Below are 15,082 nucleotides of genomic sequence, written 5' to 3'. Positions count from 1 at the left end.
TATTTTTGTGATTAGCAGTAATCTTTTGATGTTCAACTGCATGTTTTTTTTTTTTTCAGCAAAAACTCCTGGCTCCTCCCTTATGTCTTCAGAGCAGTTTGTCTTTCTTCCTCTACTCTCAAGGCCAGTAATGATGAGTTGAATCCTTCTCAGACCATATCATTATATTTTTTTTGAGGAGGGGAGGGGGAGGAAATTAGGTTTATTTATTTATTATTTTTTTAAATGGAGGTACTGGGGACTGAACCCAGGACCTTGTGCATGCTAGGCATGCACTCTACCACCTAGCTGTACCCTCCCTCCCCTCCTAGGCCGTGTCATTCTGACTGTCCCTCCTGCCTCCCTCACACAGCTGGTGGGTAAGAGGAGCTGGGATCTGAACCTAGGAAGCCCCTCACTACTCTGGGCCCCCCAAACACACTGCTCCTGAACCTGAAATCCTTCTGCCCTAAGTGGTTAAGTGTTTTTTTTCACCTGAGCTCCTTGAGGGCTCAGGATGTGTCTTTACTGGGACACCTTTGCACCCTCCAGTTAGCAGGGGCATCATTGAGTACCAGACCCATCCCATGGACTCTGACACTTCCAGGGGCTCGTGTGGGTGTGGGGCAGACACAGCCGTCCTGCTCGGGCCAGCACACCACCTGTGTCTCAGGGTGTTTTCTAAGAAGTAGGAGCTGCATGTGTGTGGGGGACAGAATGCAAGGTAACGACACTCATAGGTTCCAAAGAAGAGAAGGAATAAAGCAGGATTAAAATAAAGCAGACCCACAGGGAGCCAGGGTCTCACGACCCAGCAGAGAAGGAGGCGCCTCCTTGAATTTCTAGGAACCCTGGACATGGCTCCCGTCTCAGAGGCAAAAACTTCTCTTATGATCAGAGGGGATTCTTCTTCTGTTAAATTAAGTCTGGTATTCAGCTTCCTCCCCTGGACACACCATGCTGGCTCTGCTGACTTTATCCACATCACACACCCCTGAGGCCACAAAAGGGCCAGCGCTCTGTGTTCTGGTTCATGGTGAGCTCACTGCAGCATCACCTCCCCGGCTCACAGCAGCTTCTCAGACTGCAGGTGAGTGAGAGCGAGGGTGCTAGCGGACAGCAGCAGGGAGCAGTGGTTCAGAATCCAGGCTTGGAGCCGGACTGCATTCCAATCCTGGCTCCACCACTGATTATCTGTGTGCCCTTGGGCAAGCTGATTAACCTCTCTGGGCCTCTGGGAATAATAATGATAATACTATTATTCCAATGTTCCAAATGTTATTGTGATGACTCCTTTCTTGAGTAAGCACTCCATAAAAGTTGCCATTACTATTTTAAAAAAATCCTTGGGCATTGTTTTATGAATCAAGATAAAGTCTCTCTCTCTCTGTTTATATTTTAAAACTTTTTATTTAGAGAAGAGGTAGAGAGTGGTTGGGGAATCCAGGGTACTGAAGGGCTGCCTTCCTACCCAAGAAAGAGTTGCCATCTTTACATTATTGAACCTTCCTATCTATGAACACGGTCTCGCTCTCCATTTATTTTCACCATTTTTTAACATCTATCATTAAAATTTTATAATTTTCTTTGTAAAGATTCTGCATATCTTCTGCCAGCATTATTTCTAGGTATCTTGTAGGACTTTAAAAATTATAACTGTAATTTTCTTAAAATTACATTTTCTAGTTGGTTATTCTGCTGTGCATAGGAATAATATTGATTTTTACATATTGATTGTATCCAGCCACCTTTCTGATCTCTCTCATTAATTCTAATAGTTTGAGGTTTTGAGAGCGTTATTATGTATGACCTTTCCTCCTGTTCCAAGTTTAGAACAAATTGAGACGTAAAGGCAAGAGTCAGGCAGACAGTCACAAACTATCGGTTTCATTACCCGTAAGCTTCTTTGGAAAATATGGATCAGATCTGTGGCTACAGTAGGCTCTTTACTACCCCATTCCATAACTGTATGTACCCAGTCGCAGACCGAGCTGGAAAACTGCAGCCCCGCCTTTGTAAATATCACAGAGCGGAGGAGCAGAGGATATGGGTGGGTCCTACGGGCGGGCTGGTTCCCCAGGAGAGGAGGGAGGAGGGTGCTGGGCTGCGCAGGCCCAGTTCCTTCTCCAAACTTATCAATTACTGTTTTGGGGTCGGGGAGGGAGCAAAGAGAGGCCAGGGGTGCTATTCTAATGGAGTTACCACCAATGAAGAAACATGAAACAAAAATCCCTCACAAATTATAGATTGCATTGCATTTTCTATGTAGAAAATCTTATTGTCTATGATTATACTGTTGCTTCTTTTATAAAAGGTGTAACTCTTATTAGTTTTTCCTGTCTTATCACAATAGCTAGGACTTCTAGAAAAGTGTTGGACAGAGGTCATAATAGTGTTTTCTTGTCTCACACCTGTCTTTAAAGAGACTAAGTATGATTGCTGTAGCCTTTTGGTAGAAAGCTGTTTTCACGCCAGGGAAGTTACCTTCTGTTTTGAGTTTGAAAAAAAATTACAAAGGGGTATTTAATTTTTTGAATGCTCTTTTACATTAATTAAAATGAGTATACAATTTGTAATATTAGTGTGGTAATAACTAATAGATTTTTCTAATGTTAAACCATCCTTAAATTCCTCAGCTAGTGCGTCTTGTCAGGAAAGGCTTCCTAGAGGTGGGGGCTTTCAGTAATTGTGAAGTAATTATCTGGACAAAAGAGAAGGAAGTGGGGATGAAAGGTAGGCAAGGATGAGGGCTAGAGTTCGTGCAGTTAGAGGCAGCAGCAAGAGCAAAGGCCCTGAGGTGGGGAAGGAGCGACTCTGTTATAGGAGCTTCCAGAAAGCCAGTGTGGCCTCACTCTGAGGAACGAAGGAGAATGTCTGAGATGAGGAGGTAGCCAGTAAGTCTCCTCCAGTCCAGTTAGCGAGCCCGCCAGGTGATTTGATGACCTGAGAGGTTGAGAACCATTGGGTTAGATCTTCCTGAAGCTTCCTGATGCTGTAGGAAAAACCCAAGATCCAGAGCTGGGAGGCCTGGGCTCTGGTCCTCTTTATTCATTCTTCCAACAAATATGTTCTGAGCACCTACTCTGTGCCTCACACTGTGCTAAGCCCTGGGGATCCAGAAATGAACAAGACAGTCAAGGATGAATTTAAAAAAATTAAAGTTCATCTCTATCTATTTATCTATATCTATATCTCATCATTTTAATCAGTATAAAGTATACAATGTAGTGGAATCTAGTACCTTCACAATGTTGTGCAACCATTAACACCAACTAGTTCCAGAACATTTTATCACTCCCAAATGAGGCTCAATAACCATTAAGCAGGTATTCCCTGTTTGTCCCTCTCTGCAGCCTCTAGTAACTACCAGTCTGCTTTCTGATTCTATGACTATGCTTTATAATTCTATTTTGGGCATTTCACATAAATTGAGTGATATAATATATGGCCTTTTGTGTCTGGTGTTTTTTAACTTAGCACACATTTTTGAAAGTCATTCAGATTGTAGTGTCAGTACTTCATTCCTTTTTAAGGCCGAGTAATATTCCATCGTATGGATATACCGCATTCTGTTCACCCATCATCAGCTGACAAACCACTCGTGTTGTTTCCACTTTTCAGCTATTGTGAATAGTGCTGCTATGAACATTTGTGTACACATTTTTGTTTGAGTCCATGTTTTCAGTTCCTTTGGGTGTATTCTTAAAAGCAGGTTTGCAGGGTCAAATGATAATTCTATGATTAACTTTTTGAGGAACCACCAAACTGTTTTCTATAGTGGCGGCACCATTTTACATTCCCACCAGCAATGCATGAGGGTTCCAATTTCTCCACATCCTTGTCAACACTTGTTATTTTCTGTTTTATTATAGCCATCCTAGTGGGTGTGAAGTGGTATCTGATTAAGGTTTTGATTTGCATTTCTCTAATGACTAATAAAGCATCTATTCATATGCTTATTGGCCATGTGTAAGTTCTCTTCAGAGAGATGTTTATTTAAGTTCTTTATCCCTTGGAAAATTCAGTTGTTTGTCTTTTTGTTGTTTGAGGGCTGGTGTTTTTGTAATGACTGAGAGCAGATCTTCCTAAAGGTGGAATCTTGGACAAGTTACTGAATCTCCCCTGCTTCAGTTCCCTCTTCTGTAAAATGGGTGTAATAATAGACAGTATGGTAAAGCATGGTGTGAAGGTTAAATGACCTACTGTGTGCAGAGCTCATAAAACTTTGCTGGGACATGGTAGGTTTGTGCCAGGTAACTGATAGCCTGTATTATCCACGAGACAAGACTAACAATAGTAACTGAACATAAAATTACCAGAGATGAATAACTGCCGGGAAGAAGACAAAACAGTGATGCAATAGAGAGTGACGGGAAGGCTATTTCAGGGTGGGTGGACAAGGGAGGCTTTTGGGAGGAGGTAACACTTGAGCTGACACCGGAATGACAGGAAGGAGCCAACTGCATGAAGATCCCTGTACAGGAAGAGCATTTCAGGCTGAGGGAATGGCTGGGGCAAAAGCCTTAAGACAGGAACAAGTCAGCCAGTTCAAGGAAGTGCTTGGAGAAGGACGGGGCTACTGGGGGCAGGGATGGGGTGGGCTTTCCCTGCGTGGGGGTCCAGGCTGATGGTGATGGTGACAGCATGAGGGGGCGTGTGCTTTGGAGTCAGGAAGCCTGCGTGTCCAGATCTCTACGTATTGGCTGAAAAATAGGGGACAAGTTACCTAGCCTGTTTGGAAGAGCCTCCCCATTTTCTCATGTTAAATGTGAGGCCGGTTATATTTTCTCACTGGCCTGCTGTGAAGCTCAAACCAGATGCAATTCAGAGCAGGGGGACACACATTTTGGATGAGATTAATCAGAGGTGTGAATGCAGTAGGGGATGCTCACTGCAGTCTAGCGAATCCCTTTGTACTGGCCCAAAAGAATGTGGGCAGGTTTGAAAATCCCTTTCCATGGGGACGGTAATGGGAGACACGACCTGTGCTTTTCTACCTCAGCATCGCGGTTCATGCAGCCCTCATAGCCTCCTTCCCACCTCCCCTGAAACTTCCTTCAAGGTCCTTGAACCTTCTTTCAAGGTCCCGTCCAGCTGAGCTTTTTACTGAACACCCTTCCCTTCACGTGCCCGGTCTGGGGCTCTGAAGGTGAACGGCTTGGTTTATGACTTCAAGGAAATTCCACATCACCTCCTCCACTAGGCTTCTTCTTGTGGCAGCACTGAGGACAGCACCCTCTCCTGTATCCTTAGGGGATAAAGGGGGTAAGGAGAGCTTGGAGTCCTGCGCTCCTTCTTACCAGTATCCAGGGTACAGGTGCTGAGCGCAGTCTGAAGCCAGATGGCCCGGGCTTAACGCCAGATCCACCACTTCCTAGTGACTTAACCTATCTGTGCCCCAGTTTCCCCATCGTGAAATGAAGATAATAGTAGTACTGAATCATAGGACTGTGATAAAGATTCAATCTAGATCATTGTAAGATAGATAAAGTGCTACAAGAAGGCCTGGCTGGGAAGTGCTATGTAAATATTTGCTTATCAAAATAAATAAAATCAATGACAACATTAGCATCGTGTTGTGGGCAAGCCATGGGACAGCCAGAGCCTCAGTTTTCAAATCTGTACATTGGGGCTGTCATGAGGCTCCAGGGAGATAATGTGTGCATAGAGCCTGGTACAGGGAGGCTCTCCACAAATGCCAGCTCCCTTCCTCCCTCGAAGCCCTGTGCCCTGCTGGGACCCTGTCTGCCTTTCCCACAACCACTCAAGACCAGAGAAATGGGCCTTATCTGTAGCCCAGGGCCTGCACTGTGAAGGCTCTTAGGAAAGGTATGCTCAATGGAATTGGAAAAGGAGAGGAAAAATTGCACACGGTGTGTGTGTGTGTGTGTGTGTGTGTGTGTGTGTGTGTGTGTGTGTGTGTCTGTCTGTCTGTCTATGTGTTGGGGGCAGGCCAGGGAGACAAAGCACCACCCACCCGCCAGCCCACACAGAGCTGCTGGAAGGCTGGAGTGATTTTATTCAGCCAGGAGGGAGGGCGGGGCGCCGGGGCTGCGAGGGCTCAGCCAGCCACTAGGGGTCAGTGTGTCTCCGCCGCAGGCCCCTTACCTGATTGGGGCAGGCGCCCACTGACAGTTCCTGACAGTTTGCAACATCTCCTGCCTAACATTTAAAAAAAAAAATTAATTAATGTATCTTTCTCCGTAGCAGAGAAGGGAGCCCAGACAACCGAAATAACAAGCCGCCTCTTTTGCAGGAAAATGCAGGAGGTGGTTAAACCGTCCCGTCCTTCGCATTCCTGGGCTGAAGGAATAAGAATCCAATTGTGGTTTCTGCTCTGGTTATCTTGGTGCCGCCGAGGGTGCCATGGGGGAAAATCTGCTGAATTCTTCCTTTTCTATTTTCTGCCTCGGCGAGGAGGAGGGCGTTAATGCCGGCTGGCAGTTACATGAAACTGAGATGGATGGTAATGGGGTGTGTTAACAAACAAGGGCAGGAAATAAAGTGTCATATTTTCTGGAGGGCGAACCGCTCCCCGGAGACAGAGCGGCAGGATTCTAGCGAGGAGACACTTTGAAGAAAAAAAAAAAAACACACACACACACAAAACTCTGTATAATCTCCTCTCTCTCTGTCTCTGTCTGTCTCTCCTTCCCTTTCTGGTGCCTCTTTGGTGAGACATAAATTCTGTCTTATCCGGGGGTTGGTTAATGGGCAAATAACTGGGCACCAAAAAGAAGGAAAAAAAAAAACAACAAAACCCAAACTCAGATTCCTGCTTCAGTGTTTAGCTATTTCTTTGTCTCGGCTGAGTCTGGAGATAATGACTTCAGAACTTGGATGTGGACTTCACAACATCAGAGATGCCCGCCTGGAGCCCAGTCCCTGTGTGCCAGTGGCCCCCTCCTCAAGCCCACTGACCCCACGGTCAGACGCGCGGAAGCGGGCCCCTTGCCAATGCTTTTGCGCATGCTCAGACAGGGCCACATTGCCCGCAACCTCGTCCCCCTCCGCCACCGCGCCCTCATGGTTCCTCCGCAAGGACCCAAGACTCCCACCCGCCTTGCGTCCCCCTCCCCCACTGTCCCTTGTGTAGACCCACATCACTGACTCTCTGAACAATGTGCTGTTTGAAGGCCTGGCTGCTATCTCATTCTTTGTATGCCTAGCACCTGGCGTGGCGCCTGGTACATTGTTAGTAGGTGCTTGATATGTGTTTGTGAATGAATAAATGGTGATGTCCCGAACCCCCCTGCTCGAAATAATAGGACCAGTGTCTACTGAACACATGTCCTGCCCTAAGTGCTCTGCACGCTTTCTCTCATTCAGTCCTTACACCGTCCCGGGGAGAAAGGAACTAGAACATTGTCATCAGCATTTCCATTTTACAGAATAGGAAGTCGAGCCGCGGAAGAGGAAACTGACCTGCCCAAGGCCACAGACCCTGGCAATGGCAGAGCAGGGATATACTGGGTTATTGGTACTTTAGGACCTCTGTCTACTTGGGTGGCCCACCCCCTGGTACCTGGACCCCTAGTACGGCCCTTCACACTAGCTAACTTGTTCTATTATAGACACGTGCGCTCCTTGCGGGCGGGGCTGTTTTTGCAGCTTCTCTGGAGCCCTCAAGAGAGAAAAGACCAAATCAGGGCAGAAGTCAGAGTCCCCTGGAAGCGGGCCCCTGGGTTTGGCTTTGACTTGGACTGAATGGACCCCTCGTGGGGCCGGACTACTTTGGATTCTGGCGCCAGGCTGCCTGGGTTCAAATTCCAGCTCTGCCCCTGACTAACGGGGCCCATCGCTTACCCTCTATGGGCCTGGGTTTCCTCATTTGCAAAATGGGCATAGTCACAGCATCCACCTCCTGGAGCTGTTATGAGGATGCAATGGGTGGATGTGTCTGTGCTGTAGGGTGCTGGGCACTAAGATCTACCATGTGTTAGTGGTTCTCGTTGGAGATGTGGACACAAATCTGCACTCTTCAGTGCCATTTCTGAACTGTACGCTGGTCCCTCTACTGGTCATCAAGTATCTGTGGGCCTTACAATGCCCTTTTTTCATTTGAAGGGTAGTCATCCCATTAAAAACAAATAGGACATGAACAAGCTTGCGCCTTCGAGACTCCAGGGGAAGGCAAGCACTTGGCATTCCGCCTTAGCCCTCCACGCCACGTCACGTACTAACATATAAATCAACCAGGGACGCCCATATAAGGTCTGGTATTCAATACATTCAGTGTATGGCTGCTTTGGGTGGACATACGCTCACAATTAATGATGCCAGCCGGCTCCTCCGGATGGATATAAATACTCTAGGAAGAGAAACCCAAGACCAAAGGCTCAGGACACCCCGGGCTGGCGGCACCAGCTCAGACTCTTCCTGTGTGATGCTGCATGACTCGATCCTTAGTCCTTCCTGACGGCTGGGTGAACCCACTGCGGCCACATTTTTGTCAGTGTTCCCAGTAGTGCCACCAGATCCCATGTTCTCTAAGACCAGAATATGCTATCCAGTTTTCTTCAGAAAGGGTGCCTAGAGGAGTGTGGTTGGGGTCCTCAGATGGCTTGGGAGTGACCCTCAGAGTTATGGCTCAGTCTCCGAGTATCTACGCAGTGCTTGCTTTATCCCCGGGCACTGTACTAGGTGTGGGGATACTGGTGGGTCCCTGTCTCCAAGGGGAATGCAGCCCACTGGGCAACAGCTAACGGACAGGAAGTGCTGTTACACTGAGTCCTGTGAAGGAGGAGGTCAGGGTGCTATGGGGTTTATATGGGGGTGCAAGAGCTCCACTTTGGCCTGGGGATCAGGAAGGCCTCCCAGAGGAGTGGAATGAGCTAGGCAGAGAGGAGGTCCATTCCACGCTTGTGAAGACCCTGCAGCTGGGGAGACGGCAGAGGAAACATGCGGGGCTGGAGTGAAAAGGATGCCAGGGCAGGGAGAGTGAGCAGAGGTGAGCCTGCGGCGGGGAGGAGGGCAGGTCACACAGAACCTTGACAGCCATGCTAAGGGCTCGAGGATTCATCGTGATTCTCAGCCAGGTTCGTTTTGCCCAGTACATAGCCAGCCACGATGCTGAGACTTGCAGCAAAAGGAGGGTTTATTTGCAAGGCAGCCAAGTGAGGAGACGGGAGAACAAATCTCACATCCGCTTCCTGAAGGCAAGGGGCCCAGGGTATTATAGGATAATGAACAAAGAAGCAGGGTGCGGGGAGCGTGGAGAAAGAGGATTGGAAAAAGATGCTGTAATTGTTCTTCTGCGCAGGTGTAATTAGGCTACAGGCCTCCACACGTTCTGAGATTGGAGTTTTCAGACCTCTGAGGTCAAAAGGTCGTGGCAGGGCCACACACGTACACGCCCAGGTGAAGGTTCATGGGTCCTATCTAGTCTTGACTGGCTCAGCTCAAACTACACGCAGCTGACTCCAAGTTCCTGGACAATAACTTGGGCAAACATCTTATTGTTTAGGCTACGTGCTGCTTGGAGGACATATAAGTCTTAGAAATGACCTTGATTAGTGAAGGCAGGTGACATGGATCTAACCCACCGTTTCAGCCCCCCCATCTTTTGATTATTCCTCAGTCGTGAGGCAGCAATTGCTCCAGCTGCTTCCTGCTGAGGAGGGATGCAGGCCTAAGAAGGGCCTGAGGAATGAGAAGGTGTAAACCAAAGAGAACAGTCGTTCTGGTAAGGCAACAAGTTATTTAAATTGTCTTCTGAAGAGCTTTTCTTTACCAAAGTCATCACTGCGGAACCGCAGAGATGTTCACCATGATTTCTTTCTTGCCGCTTCCTTCTGAAAAGGAGCATGAGATCTGCGAAGTGTTTGTTCACTTGCCCCCTCGGAGAAGTCGACCTTGGGGTCCAAACAGCCAAGGCTGGGATGATCTCAGTCAGAGTTTTTCTTCTGCAGCATGGTTTCTGTATCCTGTCTCATTCCTCATAAAGTCCTGTCCGTTAAGGATGGAGCAGTTCTGCTGGGTGTTCATTCTTCCAAGATTTCAGTCAAGAGGTTCTTTGCCTCCCCTCCTGAAGGGCCTCCATCTGCAATATATTCTTCCAGATTGGTTGCAGGCTGTTCTTTTCAGGGTTAGAATGTTCAAGCCTGCAGTGCTCAGGCCTGTGCAGGTGGTCCTTTGTGTCCATTTGTCCAGGTGCCAAGGCAGCCCTTTTGCCGCATCCCTTGGAGGTCCTCAGTTTGGTCCTTCTCTTCCCTGTGTTGGGGCAGCCGCCAGCAGAGTGGCCTACTTCATTCTCTGTTGTTCCCTTTTCTCCTGAACCTGGTCTCTGCCATTAAAAACTTCAAAGACAATGTCAACAGCTTGAGGCATAAGCATCCTTGAAGCCCCGTCTATGACCGGAGTTGCCACAGATCCTTGTTCAAAACCCACCAACCCCACCCTTGAACTGGAATCAACATATATCTTTAAGTCACAGGGTCTAGACACAATGAAAAGAAGCCAAAGGAAGAGAAAGACAGAAACCGACAAAAACCAGCTGAAACCAAGATGGCAATGAGTCTGACCGCCAACAGACCTTGAGCCTCATCTTATGCTGATTTTACTGCGTTAGCTACTAAATGACACACCTACCAGCAGCCATGACCCAAGTCCCAGACCAGAAAAAGGGTGGCACCCCATTTCCAGGAAAGCCCCGCCTCTCTCCCAGAAAACTAACACGTATGCCTCCCCGTCAATAACCTCCCTCCTTCCCTTTACTCCTGAAAAGCAGATCCCTCTCGCTTAAGTTGGGAAGCCGATTTGTTAAGGAAGTTCTCGCCTCTCCATCCTCTGGCCATTGAGTAAAGCTTGTGCTGCTTCACCCTCAGCTTTGGTTTCGTTTTTTGGCTGCACAAACCCGATCAGAAGAAGAATCTTTCTTGCCGAGGCCCTCTGCCTGAGCAGGGGTCCATACGACTTAATCCCGTAACACTTCTACCTTTTGCAGTTCTTAAGCAAAGTTATTCACTGAATAAAGTCTTCCAAACCTCAAAATCCCGAAACCCCAAAACCATCACTTTGCTGCAAAACAAAGCACCGAAGGTTGGTGGCACCTCGCCAGCAAATCCAGGGGACGGTCCCTGCAACAGACGGACCAGGCAGCTGCTGGAACCCATCCACAGGCGCTCAGCACTGGCAAGGGGCTGTCACACCGCGGGCGAAAGTTCTGTCCGGACTTACCTCTCGGCTGGCTTGCTGAGACTCCAGAGCTTTGCAGCAAAGGGACGTTTTGTTCACCAGGCAACCAGGCAAGGAGATGGGAGAACAAATCTCAACTCCGCCTCGCCCGAGGCAAGAAGCCCAGGGTATTTCTGGGATAACGAATACAGAAGCAGAGAAGCCTGAGGTGCGGGGCGTGTGGTTCTGCGCAGGCGCGTTTAGGCTGCAGGCCTCCGCGCGTTCAGAGGGCGGAGTTTTCGGGTCTCGGATGCCAAAAGGTCGCGGACACTTGCGCATGCGCAGGTGAATGGTCAGTGGTCCTATCCAGCCTTAACCGGCTCAGCTCCGACTGGACACAGCTGACTCCAAGTTCCTAGAAAACAACTCTGGCAAACATCTTACTGCTTAGCTTACCTGCTGCTCGCAGGCCGCTGTCTAAGTCTTTAAATGACCTTGATTAGTAAAGGCCGGTGAAATGGATTTAACCCACGGTTTCAATTGCAAGGGCACAGTGGAAGGATTTAAGCAAGGAAAATAAGGTAATAAGATTTACATTTTGAAAAAGTTGCTGGTAGCTGTGTTGCGGATTGGAGAGGATTAGACGGTTTGTTTAGAGGTTCTAGCAGGGGAGCGCAGCTACTCTCATACCCTTGACTGAGAGGAGTGGTTCTCTTCCACCGAGCACACAGCTTCGGGAGGGACGCAGGTGGAGCGGTGAGGGAGGAAGGGGACACTCGCCTAGCCAGCCAAATCAGCCAAATCAACCCTGGCGATCAGTGGGGTGGCAGATGTTGCAGCCAGTTCGCCCTCACATCCTGGAGAGGATTAGAGAGACGCAAAGGTGACCCTGGGAAACCAATTAGAAGACTCCACTTTAGGCTAGGGGAGAGATGTGGTCGCCTGCATGGGTGGGAGGAGCGGGGATGGAGAAGGCAGATCAACTCGGCAGACATTTAGGTGATAACACTGACAAAGGAGAAAGAGGAATCACAGAGGACTCCCAGGTTTTGAGTTTGAGCAAAGGAGTGGATGGTGGAGGAGAAATGGGCTTGGGGCAGGGCAGATTGTGTATTCAATTTGGACACGTTGAATTTGAGGTCCTGGTGAGACGTCCAAGTGGTGGGTATTGGATAGGGTCTGGAGCCTGGAGTGCAGCAGATAGGATGCGCTGGTGTTATCGACTGGGAGTTGTTGGCCGTAGATGGCATTTAAGGCCATGGGGTTGGTGTGGTGGCCCAGACAAGTAAGCAGGTCAGTGCTGGAATGGAGAAGGGAAACTTAGGCAACTGGAGGAGTGGGGAAGGGAAGACTGGATAGCAGGCTGGGCTCTCCTGCAGCACAATTTAGCATTTGTCTGGGTAACCAGTCTTAAGTGGCAAACCATTTTTTGTACTATTATGGCTTTGGAAGAAACAGCAGTGACACAGGCCCTTGACATTTCAACTACACGAAGAGAATTTACAGTCGTTTTTTAATCTGCTTTGGGACCCTGCCTAAACCTTGTTGGGATCTAAAAGTCACAGGTCCTTTGCTGCTGCTTTGCTTTGCTGAAATTCTTCCCACCCAATCTTGGAACAAGAAGCTCTCTTGGGGGCTCTTTCTGCCTCCTGTGGCACTCCCTAGCAGCCTTTGGGCAAGGTGGGATTCCTGATAAAGGAAAGGTTGGGGAAGGGTCCCCTCTCAGCTGGTGGCCTGTCTGACTTGGTATTAACCAGCGGTAAAAGCTGCTTTGGAGGGAAGATCTGAGCATTTAAATGAGTGACCCAGCCCTTGCCCTCTCACATTTCAGCCTTCTCTGGTTCTGTCTTTCCCAGTGTATTCAATGTCCTCTGCTGGTGGCGTGGGAGATGACTTTAGGTGGTAGATGGACATGACATTAAATAACATTAAATCACAGAGCAGTAAGTTTACTTCATTTTCAATCCTGCTTATGGAAAGCAGAAAAATCCAGGGATGTTTTAAATTCTTACTAATCTTCTCTTTTAACAAAGAGTGAGCAGGCATCTGAGGCCAGGCAGAGCATTCAGCCAGCCACCTTAGCTAGTATCATTTGCTTTCTTTTTTTTTTTTTTTTTTGGTGGGGGAAGGTAATTAGTTTTATTTATTTATTTTTTAATGGAGGTGCTGGGGATTGAACCCAGGACCTTATGCATGCTAGGCACTCCATCTACCACTGAGCTATACCCTCCCCCCTCACTGATTTTAATTTTTCCTTCTCTTTGTGGCTCACTATGATGGTTTGCTTTCACAGTTGTAACACTGTTACTGCCTATTTCCAGCTCTCTGCTTTGTGGGGTTATTTGTCACCTCAGCTAACCTGGCCTATCATGACTGCTGCAGTAATGATGGAAAAATATTCCTTTGAAATAAGTGTATTTGAGTAATTTCACAGTTGGAACACAGCTATGACAAAATAGCTGAAAGTGATAATGTGGATGGCAGAGTTTTCCAGAATGATGGACAAGATTATAGAATTTTTGGTTTTAAAGGGGCTGACCTAATTAGCATGATTAGCTGTCCTGGTTTTCCTGGGATTGCGTTTCTGAGAGGTGGGGCTTTCAGTTTTAGAACCCAGATAGTGCCAGGCAAACAGAGATGAGTTGGCCAGCCTTGTCCAAAGTAAAATTAAGTGAAATTAACTGATTGTCTCACCCGCCAATCTTAATCGAAGTGGGGTGGCAGGTGTACTCCTCAGAGTCTCCAGAAGCTTTGGGTCAGATGAAGGAACCAGTGGATATTTGGCGAGCTTCCCCTTCCCGAAGCGGTTTAACTCCCAGCAGACAGATGAGGAAACTGTAGAGGAGGAAGGGGACGGATTTATCCCGGGTTGCACAGATTGTACGTGGCGGAATGGAGAGCAGAACCACATCTCCTGACTGTCAGTGCCAGCTAATTTTCCTCCTCCTGGACCCCTGGCTACAACTCTTTGCTCTACTCTGTCCTTCCCTTCACAGCCTCTGTTTGCTTTCAGTTGCCTTTCTAAATCACGTTAAAACAATGAACAACTAGATGGCATTTGTTAAGTGTGAGACACCATCCTAAGAGCTTTATATTAATATATTACATGAATCGGTATTCTATGTTATAATTAATATGTAATATATGTATTAATAGTATATAATAGATCAATCATAATATATATATATATATATATAAATCATTAATCTTCACAACATCCTAGGAGGTAGTCACTCATTATCCCCTTTTTACCCACGAGGAAATGGGGGCATCGGGGGATTAAACCATTTGCCCGAGGGCACCATCCAGTCAGTGGCAGGGGCAGGATTTAGAATCCAGGCAGTCTGGCTGGAGAGTCTACGTGCACAACCACCAAGCTCCATGGTGCTCTGAGCAGCTGTCCTTTACTAACGCACCTGCTGTGGGGTAGGGGGTGAGCCTCCAGAGGGTGGGCCATATTTATGCAGAAAGGGTTCAGGTTTACACATTGTGAGATCTGAGTTTGAATCCTGGCTCCAGCATTCACTTGGAATGCCTGGGCTGCACTTTGGAAAATAATAATAATGGTAATAAAAGAATCATCTGTTACTCTTTTCTCTGTTACGCTGCCATAAAGAGCACATACAAGGAAGTCTGTGTGACAGGACTTTGTGAATAGCAAAGAACAAAATGGATATGGCTTATGTTAAGCAGTGGCGTAAAGAGATGCTTGTTAAAGGCAGGATAATGATGGGAAAACCCGCTGTGAAAGGCGATGGATGGGCCAGTCACAAAGGTCCGGACTGAAAGTCTGGACAGCAGTGACGTAACTAGCATGTGCTCGGTCACATGTGAATGAACAGATGAGTGATGGGAGTTGGAAGTGAGAACCCTGGCCAAAATTGCAGTTTGAAGCATATAGGCCTGTTAAAAAAAAAAAAAAGACAAAAAAAAAAAAAAAAAAGAAAGGACCTGTATCATACAGCTGTTATTAGCTCCACTTCGCAGG

Source organism: Vicugna pacos, chromosome 16 (assembly GCF_048564905.1).
Source record: "Vicugna pacos chromosome 16, VicPac4, whole genome shotgun sequence".
NCBI lineage: Eukaryota > Metazoa > Chordata > Mammalia > Artiodactyla > Camelidae > Vicugna > Vicugna pacos.
The sequence above is the reverse complement of the archived record's forward strand: the minus strand, read 5'-3'. Positions refer to the sequence as shown.